The sequence below is a fragment of the Channa argus genome, chromosome 6 (genome assembly GCF_033026475.1).
Source record: "Channa argus isolate prfri chromosome 6, Channa argus male v1.0, whole genome shotgun sequence".
Lineage (NCBI taxonomy): Eukaryota > Metazoa > Chordata > Actinopteri > Anabantiformes > Channidae > Channa > Channa argus.
Window position 1 is genome coordinate 774,301 of NC_090202.1, and position 13,618 is coordinate 787,918.

Below are 13,618 nucleotides of genomic sequence, written 5' to 3' on the forward strand. Positions count from 1 at the left end.
GCCTGGCAACCAACCGCCACTCACTTGCTGTAGGAGGAAGGTCCTGCATCTCAGCAGCCAGCAGCAGCAGCAATACAGATTTGTTAAAATGTCTTTTCCTGTTCCATTTACTATCAGCGACGCATGCACAAATATCAGTACCCCAAATATTCACATCAACAAGCCTGCAGGCCTTGTTGCAAAAGCCATTATAATTCCAAATGAATTCATCCAAACTCAGTAGTCTTTATCTGTGGGCTCACATCCACTAGGAGTGAAGCTGTACACTCTGGTGAACATTTGAGAAAACTGTCCAACAGAACAGGATTTTAATGATAGTGGCTGCCATCCAAGAAAGACACCTCTGCTCCAAAATCAACACCTTAAACCTGGACCAAAGTTTTTAGTCGACCAGATGGACAAAGAAAAAACCTTCTGGGGTAAAGTTTATGGTCAAATGAGACAAATGTTCTTTTGTTTGGCCACAGTGACCACATGTATGTTTGGAGGAGAAAAGCTGATACATTCAACCCCAAAAATTCCTAACAGGCTCTGAGGCTTTTTGCTGCAATGGACAAACTATCACAGCCAAACTTCAAACTAACAGCTTGATGCTTGAGACTTGGAAACGCTTTCGCATTCAAACAGGACAATGACACGAAACATGCATCAAGGCAGGCTGTAGAATGGATAGAGTAGCTAAAGTAGCAACCCTGTTGAAAATGTGATTCTTCATATGATTCATGCTTTGAAGTCAGGTTTGATGATGACCTTAAAAAGCATCTGCAAAATGTTTGGTTTAATGTATGTACATTTTGAACCCATATAGAATTTTGAGACTGTGCTAATGTTGGAAAACCCCAAATGAATTGAACCCTGTCCAACCAATTCTTTGGGTTTTGTTGTATTAAAGATGTTTGTTGTGAGGTCAGAATACTTTTTCCCTGTTCAAACAACCAATTTAAATTCCAACATTACCATGACAATCATGTCCATTATGAGTGTGTCTAAACTTTTGCTCAACAACTGTACTGTATGTGTGGATATTTGAGATTGAAATACACCCCCAAACTGACAAATAACAGGGTTCAACTTTGGCAGATTATGTTGCATTTTAGCAATATATTTGATGCTCTAATATTTGCAGGCAAAGTGAATAGTGAAAAGACATACGTATGTTCCCTCAGGGTGGATGTTACTATGGGCAAAAAAAAAAAACTGTCCTTTTAAAAATTAGACTCACTGCATTTGTGCTTTGAGATTGATCATCGAATCTTTGTGCTTTTTTCTAATGCCGAACAAATACAGATTACACCAATTTCACACCAACTATCACACTTTAGTGTGGCACATGGAGATCTTTTGAAAGGTCACGGCAGGGGGGGGTTCTGATAACATTGTGAGAGCAACACTACTGTCAATAGGATGATAGCCTGGAGGGATAAGTACATCCCAATCGTCACAGCAAAATAGGGTGCTCTCTTTTGCCATCACTCTGGAAAATCCGACCCCGCCACACAGAATAGAGGCTGAAACATGACAAGGCTGTGATTACAGAAAACCACTGTGTAGATTGGTGGACAAACGTTTCAGTACAGGCGAAACTGCTCTGGATATTTAACGAAATCCACGCTAAGACTGATGCTGTGGTGATCCTGGGATCACAATCACAACTAGGTTTAATACTAAGTATGTTTTCAGATACAAGAAATTTGTCTTGGTGAGTTTGTCCACCCAGTATGACAAGATGCAAATTGAGACACAAGTGACAAGACACAAAAAGACATAAATAAACATATAGACAGTATAGAGGTACAGCAAGGAGCAGCACAGCAAGAGTTATGGCACAATATTGGGCCCAGTATGTGTCAGTGAGGGGACCTGAGTCTCATTGATGAGGTCATAAACAGTCAGGAAGATGCTTTTCTTGTAGTGTGGGAGGGGTCAGCTGTGACCTTCCCTGCATGCTTCAGTGTCCTAAACGAGGACTGACTGCAGCCACTCATCGTCTCAGCCGAGCAAATGATAGGCTGCACTCTGCTCCTGTCCTTGGCAGGGGAGGCAGTGTACCAGACAGAGACGGAGCAGGTCAGAATGGAAAGTTTATCATTAGGTTAAACTCCTTCAGTCCATCCTCAGTCGTCCTGGGGTAGAAAGGACAACAGTACTGAAGCCTCACACCATTACCACTGCTGCTACAAACAGACAAACAGTCTGAGTAATTTCATGTAAGTGGGCAAAATATTTTTGTTTTCTTCTACACCTTTCTGTAGAAGTCTTGTTCAAGTTTGGTTTTCTAAAGCTGAAGAACAACTACGTATGTCTGCTCAGAGATATAGATTCATCCTACATCTATTACACTAGGCATTCTTTTAAAAATCCTTACATTTATTCAGTTAGATGCTATTCTACAGGAATATAGACAAGATTCATGTATTTTATGTCCGAATTTTGAATAATCAACATCGGAAATGAAAAGCATTCAAGGTTTTTTTTAACTACATCATCCACATCCTATACTGAGGAGAATACACTGACACATGCAGACAGTGATTGTTATATCAAATCAATGTCAGTTTTTTTCTTTCTTTTTGTTTGTTCGCAGCTTGATAAATGACAATAAGAAAGAAAAGACTTAAAATGTTGATGTGTTTGGTTCTGTCTGCACTTCAAAATCAGTCTATTCTGTCCATGGCAGATACAGACATGCAAATTCATGCTTTTTGTCAACCAGGCCTATTGTAATGTATTGTTCCTAGGCCTGATGCATATTAGTACTAAAAGTCTGCAAATAATTCACAAAGCTGCAGGATATGTGAAATCTTTAACAGGTTCTTCTTCATCTTCACTTCTGTAAACGTTATACCGACCCCATGGTACTTTCAGATTGCAGGGCTCCTCTCCGTCACCAGAGTAAAAGAGATGTCATTAGGCTGCAGGGTCTTCTCCTGTCATGCCCCCTTCCTCTGGAATAGCCTAACTACTGGCAAACAGGTTGATTCTGTGGGGACATTTAAACCTAAACTCAAATCTCATCTACAACATTTGTCATCAGCTGTTACTGGTGTCCTTTAGGGCTCAGTCTATTAAACCTACAGTATAGTTCATGTTGTTGTCATGATGCAATCATTGAAAATTTTCTGAAAACCACTGCATCTCTCAAACCCTGTCTTTTTTATTCTCCACACACACTAGTGTCCTTCTCCTTGCCTTCTCTTTTCAAACAGCCCCTCTGTGCTGCAGCATCAATTGTCCCGGGATTTCTCTCTCCTGGTTGTCAGTGCCTTATTTAAGATCCAACTTTTTGTCTTTCACGAGTCCCAGCCTGTGCTAAACTTATTTTAATTTTGTAGGTTCACAATTTAGCATTGTTACAAATGGGACTGTGTAATTTTAAATAAAGTGTCTGAAGAGGAGATTGGGACAGGCACCAAGGCAGTGTTTCATTCCATATTAACAAGCTTTGAACCAACAAGCAAATTAAACAGTTTGACGGATTACATTCGATTATGCTACAATATTACATATACAACAGCGAGAACCCCCAGTTAGTGGGTAAACAGAACAATTATGGAGAAACAAAGATGAATAACCCAGGCTGATGTAATAACATTAGCGTGTGCTAATGTGTTAAAAAATATAAGCGCCTCTGGCTGAAAACAGTGATGCATAGCTCTGAAAGGAGCACAGGGTACTGGCTTTGTGTCAAATAAGACATTAATTATTGTCGATGCACTATCCTGGTGAGCCAGTATCAGCAACACCTAGTCAGGGATGGAGTCCTAACAGGGCCCATTGGTGATAAGTGGCACGTGGTGTGTTGTATGTGTGTGACCATGCAGAGGTGCAGAGGTGGTTTTTATGGTGCTGCCTCGGCGGATTGTTTCCTTCCTAAAAGTGATTGTCAAAGTGCTTTGTCATGACATGGAGTTGCATGGTGACATGTGTGCTTCCATGTCACAGCACACAGTGTGTGTGAAAGAGGGAGCAGTGCTGCAGAGATGACTACGCACAATGAGGGAAGAAATAACATTGTGGAGAGAGATGAGAAGAGGCTGGCTGTTACCTGAAACCCCCTGAAAGCCTTACAGCTTCACACTGTGTTGTCCAGCACTAACCAGAGGAGAAACACTGCTGAGATTCCTCAAAGTACTGCACATCAAGGCCTTCTCTGCTCTCTCACTTCATCTTTGTGGTGCAGAGCTCTGTCTCTATTCTGTTATCTGGAGCTGACTACATCTTCACTGGTCCAAAATATTGTACATGGTTCAAAAGGCACCAATGTCACATCCTGCCAGACCCATGGTGAGGCAGCAATGAATTCAGCTCTAAAGTTAGCTCTAGCTGGTTTGTGGAATAACATATGCACTGTAGAATGATTTTTAAAATGTTGTTTTAATGAAAAGCACAGTAACTTTAATAGAACTGAATTTTTTTCTGACACACATTGTACATTGTATGTATACTACTGACATCCATGGCATGATGAAAATGTTTAAATATCATGTGATTATAAAATTATATTTTACTGTTTACATTCCCTTGTTTTGCCTGAGGGGAACCATCCAGTGATTTCATAGACATTATAGTAAGTAAGGAGTTCATGTCTTGTCATTTTTACATATTCTTGAGAAAAGTAAATATTTTGTAAGCATGCTATTCGGTTAAGATTAAGCTTATGTTTACTAATAGGTGACTGAACTGCATTAAAGGTGGACTGCAGTTTTGCACTGGCCAAATCAAGAATGGGCCCTGTAGCAAATAAATCAGTATCATCAGCATAAAAATGAATTTTACGATTTGAAGTAGCAGAAAGAGTATTGTTTTTGTATACAGAGTAGAAGAGGACCGAGAAATGACTTTTGTGTTCATTCTTTAGTATTTGTATCTTTTTTTTAAAGGTTTTTTGTTTTTGTTTTGACCTTAAAATTGTAAAAATGGCTACATGTCATATTTACATGCCATGTAACCACAGCTTTCTGCTTGAGTCTAGCTGAGGACCTTTGCTGCATGTCATTCTCTCCTCCTTAATGTTTCCTGTCATCTCTTCACAAAAACTAGCAAATAAAGCATAATGACGTGATTTAAAGGAAGTCTTGATTGTATGCCAATGTTTTTGTTATGAAGGCACAGGGCGAAATGTTGGGCGTAGATTCAATATGATGTTACTTGATTAAAGAAGAAAATAACCTTTTTGATGTAGAATTACATTCCAAATAATATTTAATTGTGAAAAGTTGTACTGGCAGCAGAGCAGAGAAATCCACTTCAAAAAGTTTTTGGGCAAGGTTACCCCTTTTAACCAATCAGGGGATTTTAACATTTCATTTCTTTTTGATTAGAAAATTGTCTGCACTAGCACTTTACATTGCAATTGGTGGATCGCTGCTTGGCTTCTTGAACCACAGTTGTTCTCTTTTTGTGAGCTTTGCAAATTACTAAATGCTTAACGACTAATATACGAAGGGCTGTGCAGTTTTGCAGAGCATAGCAGAGAGGGGGGGGTGGGGGGGCGTTGGTGTTGACTTGTATATTAATGCTTGATTTAGAACCTTTGTACCTGTATTCTGTCAGAGAGACAGCCATAACAATAAATACTAATGATTGCTGAACTGTTTAACTAGTCCTAACAAAGGTCATTTGTGTTGTATTATGATAGAATTAAATACATAATACTTTAGACAGATCTCTTCCAAGTCCAGCAAAGGGCTGATAATTGTCCGGGGCATTGACATCATTAAGTGCAAACAGTATACTGCATCCGAAACTCAGATGATTTAATATTTGGTGTGTTCTAGTCTGTTTGACATGAAATAATTTTATCATACAGTTAGTGCATTAGATAAACACAGGCCTTTGTTGAGGAGTTACTTTGACTTGTTATAGTAGTTAAGTGATGCTAAATGGCACTGTTCTAATAAAGCTTGACAGTGGCAACCACAAAACATTTATTTTGCACCTGTGCATATTACTGTGAGTCAAATAAGGCCTGTTGTCAAGGTCCAGACGTACTAACAAATTTGAGTTCATTAATTTTGTAACAGCAATCTTTGTGCATTCAGAACCTGAACAGTGAAAACCCAGACCCATTTTACCAGGAAGGAGAGCTCACAGATGACCGTTCTGTTAATATTAGTCTAAACATTAATATGAGAATAAAGCTAAAACATGCAAGTTTTGCAGAATAAGATGTAAACCTCTGATTGATGGAATGGCCATCTAGACATGGCTTTCTTCTTTGTAGTGCAAAAGGGTGATAGAGTGTATTTTTATTAAGTGCTACAAATTCGTCATCATAAGTTCTGCTGTCATTATACGTACAGTATATCACTTATTTATTTTTACAATGCTGTATAATAGAGGAGGGACAATTTTACTGCATACAGTTTCAGTTCTGTTCCCTCATGTTGCAGCATTTTTCCAAGTGTTTTCTAAGTATTCAGTGTTGGTAACAGCTAAAGTAACAGTTCGTACCCGTGGTGCACACAAAGTGACACTTTATTGACTTTCCTGACTTTTTCTTGAGGTATTATTACTGCACACTACTTGAATTTGGTCTCACGTCTTGGGCTTGTCCATAATCTCCTTTCTGGCTTTGTGCTTTTTCAGCTGGTGTCCTCTGGCTTGCACAATTAGCCCCAGCATGTGTGTTGTGCCCCACCAAAACAATCCTTGGAAAGCACCGATGGAAAATAAAAAAAAGTTGTACAAATAGATGAATGAAAAGATATCTGAAGTCTTTAAAGTCTTTTTACTAAGTTTCCTAAAAAGTAAAAATGAAAATCTAAGGTTGGTGTTGTAAGACACTCCATAACCAGCAAAATAAATGTTGTAATCTCTGTGAACTTTCCCACTGCTTAAATTTGTCCTGAATTTCCCACATAGCCTGTAATTGTAGTAGCTACAGGATATCACATTTTTACAGTACTACAGGAAAAGTGCAACTCAAAGACATTCCTACCTCCCCATCCCACTCATCCGAGCTGCACAGCAGTGTGGAAAACCTTACTGACAATCAAAGTACTATCACAGTTTAGTGCTAAGGTGAACCCAAGCAAGTCCATGTATGGGTCATCTGGTAGAGGATCTAGCTGGACATGGGTGAAGGGAGCAGGCTCTAGCTAGAGACCCGCGACGAAGGCTGGGCACCTTGAGAGGTCCGACTGCAGGCGGGAGAAGATGGTTGAAGTCCTCGGGTGGCCTGCCACGACGGCTGAAGCCCTCTGACGGCCGGACTCGAGGTGGGTGGCAATGGCTGAAGCCCCACGGGGGCCGGGCAGGAGGCCGGCGACGACAGCTGAAGCTCTCTGATGGCAAAACTGGAGGTTGGTGGCGAAGGCTGAAGCCCCACGGGGGCCAGGCAGGAGGCCCCCGGCTGAGGCGAGAGCCCTCCAGGGGCCGGGCACGAAGCCGGAGTGCAGGCTGGTGGCTGAGGCAAGAGCCCTCCCTCTCGGAGACAGGAACAGGAACAGAACCGGAGGCAGTGTCGGCATTGACCCGCTCAGAGGCAGGTGCCGGAGCAAGATCAGCATCGAAGCCAGGTGCAGAGCTGACAACAGCCAACCCGGAGAGCGGAAAAGGAACAGGACCAGGAACAGGACCAGGAACAGGACAGCCTTCGACTGACCCGGAAGCAGGTGCCGAAGCAGGATCAAAGTCAGGACCAGAACCAGGCTCAGAATTGTTAGGATTGGGTTCAGGTGGACTGCTTGTGAACTCAGAAACTTGAACAGGCGGAAAATTGGCCAACTCTGAAGCAGGCACACAGTTCTAGACAGGGGGAGGTTGTGCTCATCCAAACTCCACCCTGAACGCATCCAAACCAGCCAGTATTTGGGGCACCCCATGCAGGCTCAACAACCACAATCTGGACCTGATAATCCCTTCCAATTGCCGTGCTGCTGAACAATGAGCCTCAGGATCCATGGTCTCATGAAGGTGTACAAGCAGCTGATGGATGACTGGGTATTGAGCTTGTGGTTAGCATCCCGAGCTTGTATAACTGTAGAGTCAGATTTTCGGGGGGTACTGGAGAGGGGTTCCTGGCTGGAGTGTCTGGAGGAGCTGGACCTTAGATTTCTGGCTGAGCGTTTCCTACGCACTGTGGTATCAACCACCTGTGGATCAGGAGCTGACTGGTCTGTCACATTCAGGACCGAGTCAGGCAGAGTGTCGACCGGACATCGAGCTAGCCCAGAAACAGGAGCTGACATTTCAGGTGTCGGAGTAGGTTCTACAGGAGCCAAAACGGAAACAGGTGAGCAGCTGGCTGGCTTGGATGGACGTTACTGTGTTAGACTCAGGGGTAGTGTTAGGGGCGACCCCGGGGTGTTAGCCGACCCAGAAATATGCTCAGCAGCTGGGGCAGACTGAGGTGTATCAGAGACAAGCGATTTGGTCTGAGGTTTGAGACTCCCTCTCCTTTTGAGGCCCTTAAAATAATAGGGGTCTATTTGTCGGATAGCTAAACCAGGCTCAGGGTTGTCTAACAAATACAACGGGTTATCTAACTGAGACCCAGAAGTATAGCTGAAGATGTCACCAGAACTCAATTTCCTCAGACGGTTTCATAAGGTCTCCCTCCCACATTATCACAGTTTAAGGTCGACCCAAGTGAAGAGACAGATTGAACAAAAAAATAAAATACACATTTTTGGTAACATAATCAATAATAAACAGAAGTCGCTCCGAACAGGAGGGTACAAAGAAAAACAGGTAACAGGAAACACTGGGTTACAAACAAAGACTCTACACCCTCCAACAAAAATACAGCCCACTAAACCCGAACTACAATGGAAAACAATCCTAACACTTAGAAGAGACAGATAAATGAAGAGCTAAATGAACAGAACCAAACCTCACACCAAAAGTTCCTGGGAAAACACTGATTCTCAGGAGTCAGGATTGCTAGGGTCAGGTGAATCATGTGTTCAGTATGCAGGCTGGGAGAGAGATGAGGATCCAGCAGGGAACTGTGGGTTAAGCTGGACCTAAATAGTGAGGGGAACAGGTGAAAATAATAAAGAGAGATAATGAAAGGTAAAGGTAAAGAAAAAGACTAGGAACAGGTCCAGAGGCAGGAAGTGTAATTGAAGGCCAGATCGTGATGAGTACTTGGTGTACTTCATGTACCAGAAAAAAACTGACTCTTGATGCAGGTACTACTACTTTTCATACTACTTATCTTTGTTTTCTTCTAACATCTTATTGTACTTTTTTCTTTTCTTGCTTTGATTTACAAACTAATCAACTCTGTTTTAGCCTTTAACGATGTGCACATCACTGAAAATACACATGCAGATTTGACTGGGACTGCAGTGGTTTACCGTATTGTGTTGTATATTGGTGCAAGATTCAGGTTGTGCAGTGCAAGTGCACAATCGATATTTTGATATCTTAAATGGTTTCAAATGTAAACCATTATAAGATGCTTGCTAATTGTGTTACTGATGATGTGCTCAGTTTTAAGTAAAAGCTTTTAGACCTTAAGTAGCTCATTAGACCTGACACACGTAAATAATTGTTTTTAGAGAATGTCGGCTAATAACAGAGTTAAAGAGATATAAATGCTCCCACTCTCAGATTCTGACTGAGCAACCCTGAACTTTTCTATACATAAAATGTTTAAATATGCAGCTGAAAATATTTTGGTATCTTTGCCTTTCCCTGCTTTGTCGGCATTATTAACTTTCATTTTCAAAGTGCAAAATGTAATTAAGAGCTGGAAGTTTAGGGGAATCATGGAGGTCAAGATGAGATCTGCAAGGCCAAGGCAATCTGGTAGAGAACTGCAGGTCTTAGATTCAGATTTTAAAAAATGGGAAAAAGAACATTTTGCAGGAAAATGTAGCAGACTGAGGATGGCCCACTGTTCCTCTGTTCAGCGATTCTTACACAAGCAAGACCTTAATGAGAGAGTTTGTTTAAGAAAACACCAGCTGTGTTCTCACTGTGAAATCCTACATTAGAAGTATGCAGCAGAACATCTCCACAAGCCTTGTGTGTTTGAGAAACAATGATTTTGGCTGATAAAGTCACATTTGACCAAACAAAAGATTTATTGAGGAACAGAACATTGCAGCCTGTACATGCTTGGAGTGGATCTATAATACTTTGGTTTTGTTCTCCAGCCACTCCATGTTTTTAAAATCAGATTTTTATCAGAAGAAAGCAGGGTTTACACATACAGCACACAGAACATTGGTTAAATCACCCTTTAAGCTGGTAACACACCTGAGCTAGCACTAGCAAAGGCTAACACACTAGTTTAGTAGACTGTCAAAAACCAGACAGTTCAAACATCTCGATGTTTCCACCAAATATCAGTCTTGAAGTGAGACACAGCCGACGACTGCGTAGAATCCAACACACTTCACAAGTGGTCAGGAACGACTGGAAGTCCTGGAGATAGACACACACCCAAATCCCACAAGCGTATGAAATTCTCACCAGTCCTTGTTCCAAAATTAATGTGGTTCAACTAGGAACTGCGTAAAAGATGTCGTACGGATGATGGATGTAGAAGCGAGGACTATTTAGGTCCGAGCAGTCATGACGACCAAATCAAACTCATAATTGGCCGTATAATCATTGAGTGTGTGCCGACCTTTAGCAGAGCCTTGTTGGAGCCATTCACAAGCTTCTAGCAGAACTGTGATTGGATATTTGACCGCTGTTCTTGGCATAATTTGTAGAACTCAACAAAAAGATTAATGCTAAGTTTTAATCAGACAGGCACAAAATGGACCTTTTTCCTTTTTCCTTCAACAAAAGTTGAACTTTTGTCAACTGGATGCGTTTAGCTCACTGCACCAGGGTCCTGAGTATGACCTGATAGAGCTGCTCACATGGCTGTAGACCCTTAATCTAGTAGTTATTAAGTATTATTTATTTTAATATTTAATTTGGAGAGTCAGGAGGGGCGGTTTGCTGACAGAAGTCATCAGTTGAGAAATTCACAGAATTGAAAGGATCCACAATGAAACACTGGAAGAGAGAGAGGCATCTGTCTGCTTGTCAGCCTAGAAAGCGAGTTAAAATTGGAACTGAGAGATGGGGAGAGAAGCGGGGGAGAAAGATAGAGACAGAGGGGGAGACCGAGGGAGACAGACAGGGAAGCCTGTAATTTTTCGAAGCACTTTTCTCCGGTTGCTGTGGCTCCAGCGAGCACACAACCAGCTATGTCAAACATGACAAGGAAATACAGGGCTTTCTGCACCATTTACTGAAAATAATGATAGTGGAGACAAAAATATGATTCAAAGGTCACTTCATTTTAGCCTGTTGTCATCCAGCAGCTCTATTTAAAGATCAGGATCGCTGACTGAGCTGTACATAAATCCTTATTGGAAAATGTTGGCAGGGATAATGGTCATATAAAAGAAATCATGCCGAGTATGTGCTGTGCCTTTGTTGTTAAAGCGCATGAAGAGGAAAATAAAAGGAGGATGAGAGGCTCAGTCTTTTAAGCGAATTGAACGAAGTGCTCCACAACAGTAAATTGCGAGATTCATGAGACTGTGCAGAAGCAGCCAGAGCTGGGGATGTGCAGGTCTGTCGTGTCTGTCCACAGCAAGTGGCTCAAACAAGCTTTTCATGAAAACCGCTTTAGGTATTTGGGATGAATCTTGTGTGATTTTTGATTTAACATGTGGACTTTGCTCCATGTCACCAACCTCTTCGTCAGAGGGAATCATTTTTGTTCTTCCTGATTTGTTTTACCTTTCACTGTTGCACTGCTGTTGTAGAGATTAGTGGGCACTAAAATTAATCATGTTCTCCACGTGCATTGGATGCGCCTGTGCTGCATTCTTGCTGCATCATTGCTCTGTTGGGATCTAAAATCCACTGGGATTGATGAGTCTCTTCAGTCTGTTCTTCTGCACACACATTGTCAATGTTGCATCGAGTTTTTACTCAGCGTCATTGTATTTTAAACATTACTGAACATACACTGTTAGACCTTTCTGTATTTTCTACAGTTATTTACCATATATTACACGGTATAAAACTGTAAGTCGTTGATCCAGCAAATGACTGTAGTTCTCACTGAATAATGGAAATATTTAGTGACATCACAAAGTGTATACAGTGATTTTACAGTGAATTCCTGTATCGGCATTTGGTGCTAATGGTTGTCTTATTTTTAAAAGTCATGGAACTCAGCTCATGAAAGGTTCACACAAGGTTCCACCAGTGATTTAGTGGATACAGCCTGTGAAGGGATGTGCACAAAGAGGATTTTTTTATTTTCAGAAAACCGAAAACAAAGGTAACATGTGAATTTCCTTCATTCCTAAACATTCGCTTACTGCCAACAGCTACCATTAAAAAAAGTGAACATTTTCTTTCAAAGCCTCAGTAATTATTGTCTTTATAAAACATTTGTTGTCAAAAGCAAAAAACTAATGTATGCAAATGTGTTTAGATAATTATTCTTTATTAAAATGAAGAACGTGCGGTTTATCTCTGTGTGAAAATAATCTGTTGTCTGCCTTTATATCCACAGTGTTTCCACAACCATATATTATGTTCAAGTAGTAAAAAACAGCAGTGCCTTTATTTTGTTTACTGTAACAAGTTGAATTGGTCTTTAAATATGACCAGTTTTTGCTTCTTCTTCAACACTTTCACCTAAAAACATTTAACTCACAGTCTCACACTTCTTTGGCCAGAAAGAGTCATAGCATTGGCAATAACAACGTCAGTGGCTGATGAGCAGGAGTCAGAAGTCAATTGTGGAGCATCAACCTAAGCTCCATCATTCTTATTGCTGCTGGGTAGCTTCCAGCCATCAGAGGCAGCACTGAGCCATGTTTGACTGAACACACTGTAGGCCTCACTCATTTGTCTCCAGTGTCTTCTCATTTCCTCAAGTCATTGTCTCTCTGTTAGGAGAAGAGTCAAAGACACGTGTTTTTAGAGAAATTACATGTCCTTTCCTCTGAGGCATCATCTAAAACCACTTTAGTTTCTGATGATCAAGAAACAGCTGGACCACAGATGGATCAGTTGTCACTCTGCAGCACAGCCTTTGCACAGATACTCCTGTTAAAAAAAATACTAATGATGTGTTGTTACTACTGCTAGTGCAGTGTTGTAGTAACATAAGACAGCATCTGCACATTCATTATAAACCTGTTTTGCATTGATTTTGTTGCACACATCCACCAAACCACAGTTAGGCTGCTGCTCAGCACACAAACCAAATAAGCAAGAAAGAATTAACAAGAAGACAATTTGTGTTGGTGAAATTCCTCCTTTAAGAACATTTATGAACCTGTGAGTAAGTGAAGTGTTCAGGTTGCATGATGTCCTGATCCCGAGCCACAGTATGTGAGTATACTAAGTCGGCCTCAGACCGTACTGATGTGTTGTCGATGCAGAAGGTTTGTCCCCAGGGAAAACTAACAGCCTGATATGGTCTGAGATAAATATGGAAGTCAACGGTTTGTACATTTACTGGTCAATAGTTTGTTGTAATTAAGCATGATTGAGAGTCTATTATTTATTTAGACTGATCTGAGATTAAACCTCCTGTTCCAGTCAATAACCATTAGGGTGTAATGGACAAACTGCATTTTCTTTATTGCCATTTCATTTACAGGTATAACCATCAGCCCTGTTCCAGTCCACATGC